The sequence below is a fragment of the Macrobrachium rosenbergii genome, chromosome 24, assembly GCF_040412425.1.
Source record: "Macrobrachium rosenbergii isolate ZJJX-2024 chromosome 24, ASM4041242v1, whole genome shotgun sequence".
NCBI lineage: Eukaryota > Metazoa > Arthropoda > Malacostraca > Decapoda > Palaemonidae > Macrobrachium > Macrobrachium rosenbergii.
Window position 1 is genome coordinate 30,351,257 of NC_089764.1, and position 3,166 is coordinate 30,354,422.

The following is a 3,166-nucleotide window of genomic DNA, read 5'->3' on the forward strand; positions in this document are numbered from 1 at the left end:
AGAGAGAGAGAGAGAGAGAGAGAGAGAGAGAGAGAGAGAGAGAGAGAGAGAGACACTCACACACACACACACAGAATCAGCACCACACAGACTGAATGCATGTGCTCATACCAGCCGTCTCTATTCCCCCTCTACGCCATCACGTCCTAAATCTGTTTTCACACGAAAGTGTTTTTTGTTTTTATCCCTCCTACGTGATCTCATCATCCAGAGACAGGTTAAAATCTCAACAGAGGCCGCAACAGCAGCAGCAGCATTTCATTACGTCAGCAAACAGTATCTCGGGTTCGTTTTGGGTATCTTGCATTTGTTTTTTTATTTTGTTATACCATCCGGCTGTTGATCTTCGCAGAGAATGCCCAAATCATTACGCCAAGGTGCAAAGGTATTCGGCGTGATAGCAGTCATTCTACGATCTCGTATAATTGTTTTTTTACGCTTTAGTTTTCAGAATCTTCGAAATTTACTTTTGATGTGCAGTAGCTTTTTCACAGCTACGCACACACACACATACACACACGTGCACACATACATATACTGTACATACTAACGAAGAGACGTGCACACGTCTCATATTGTCAAAACATTGTTCGGGGAATCTCTAGAGCCTTGACTTACATTTCTACATGCAATGTACACTTATACATACATATATGTACATAAGCATAATGCTAGCCTATGATACCTGTTAACCGATTCATTTCGTATGCATTATTAAACATTCATTGTCGAGTCCAAGCAAACAACTTCCATAGCCAGAGACCTAACTTGTCAAAAAAAAAAATAAATAAATGAATAAAACAAAAATCAAGGAAAAAATTCCACAATATCCGACAACCATTTTTAAAGAGTAACTTAATTCCATGACAGAACTCAAATCGCTTTAATTTTCTATGCTGATTGTAGAATCTGAATAGCTGTAATCATATGGAGGATTATCATTATATAATACTTCTTTATACGGAGAGAGAGAGAGAGAGAGAGAGAGAGAGAGAGAGAGAGAGAGAGAGAGAGAGAGAGAGAGAGAGAGAGAGAGAGAGAGAATTATTTATCAGCAAAACCCAAAACCATTCATAAATCAAACTCTGGCCACCTAATGGAATAACCGTTAGCTCGGAAGCCGGGCACGAACTCGGCCTATGACTACACACCGCACCATAACTGTGTGTGGAGGTGTGCAAATCACCTGGAAAAACATCAAAGGAGATCTGCTGGTGCTGTTGTTGATGATGCAGGTGTCAAGGGAAATCTGGCGGTCTGGTCTGGGGAGGTGCATTGGAACAGGATGATTGACAGGGCGATATCACAACACGCCACCTTTGCCGGTGGGATTAATGAGATGCTCTCTCTCTCTCTCTCCTTCTCTCTCTGCCCTTCTCTCTAGAATGTGGTTCGTTTTCTTGGTCATTCAACGTGGAATTTCGGTCATTTTTTTCTAAATAAGTCTGGCGTTTTATTCTGATGCTTTATCATACAAGATTATAAAAAGCATTCCCTTTTCGATCACCGCAGGAGTAGCATGAACAAAAAACGAACGTTTTCCATTAACTGAAAATGAAATTGAACAGCTCCTTACGAAAAAAAAAGATAAAAACCAATTCCGAAAAATGCTGACACTGTACTCTGTAATTTGTCGGACCTAACACGCGTTGCATATAATGGCAGAACAATTTGGCGTCTCTTGACTGACATTCAGGATTACAGAAAACAATTGTAAAAGAAATTACATCCAGATTGGTTTTGCTCAAATGCACAGATACACCTTGTTCCTACGTCATGTTTTCCTGTTCAGGAGAGAGAGAGAGAGAGAGAGAGAGAGAGAGAGAGAGAGAGAGAGAGAGGTCTTCGTCTTACCGTCGGCAGCTACACCCCGCCCCCCTCCGTGAAAACTGCTCGTAAAACAAACAGCGATCCAGAGTGCAAACAGCGGGCAATTATCAAGACAAGGAAGAGCGCTAACCACACAAAACGTTGAGGAAGTAAAAAACGAGCGAGATTATAATGAATGAAAGTCTGCCTTTCGCACAAATCATCTCGCCCGTCGTAGGAATGACATTGGAATGACAGGGGATTCGCACAAAAATTCCACTACTCACAAGGCTTTACTACCCTAAAGCTATTCTCCTTGTATTTTACTTATATTTTTATCTATTTATTAACTTGTTCATTTATTTTTTCTTCTCTAATAACTGACCTCTTCTCTCTGTATTCACATATTCTTTGGAACCTTGAATTTCAAGTCAATGGCCCCTTGTTCCATATGAATAGGTTCATCCTCTGAATAATAATAATAATAATAATAATAATAATAATAATAATAATAATAATAATAATAATAATAATAATAATAATAATAATAATTAAAAAGAACTCACAAAATTAATGCCAGTTACAGCAATTTCAAAAAGGTTTATTTTGGGGCTTGCAAATCATGGACTTTTATTTTCAAGGCACTGTTATAAGAAGAGATTGCTGTAGCTTATGCTAGCACGGGCTCTTGTTTCTGGAGCAGTCCAGAAGGGTGATGGAAGGAAACTTAATTTGTTGGGTTGCCATAACGACGCCAGTGAGTTGAAGGCCGTTTCATATGCAAAAATATAGGAGGAGTTAATATCAACATCAATTCGCTCAACCAGTTACAACCATCATTTAAAAAATCCAGAAAACTTGACTGCCACCATTAAAAAAAAAAAAAAACATAAAACCAAATACCACATTTTTAAAAAATCCATAAACGTGGGTGTCACCTCCCAAAAAATCCACAAAATTAACTGCACTCTTAAAAAAATCTAGAAACCTTACTGCCACCTTCAAAAACCCATAAAAGTGGCTGTCACCTTAATAAAAATTCATAAGACATCCATAATACTGACTGCAGCCTTTCAAGTTCATAAAAATTTAAAAAAAGTCCAGAAAACCGAGCTGCATCCTTGTAAAAATCCACAAAACTGACTCCTATGATCATCAACCGATTCCACTCTTTTCGTGCCATTAAAATCACCAATAATTCTGTCTTGTACTGCAGCTCGTCTGTCTCACCCGTACTCACACTTCACCCCATGGTGTGATTTCCCATCTTATTCTAATTGTCTTCAATCACCGACTCCACGCCTGTCAACGCCCAGTTTACCTGTTGCTATTAAAGACTTCTTGGAAAACATATTCG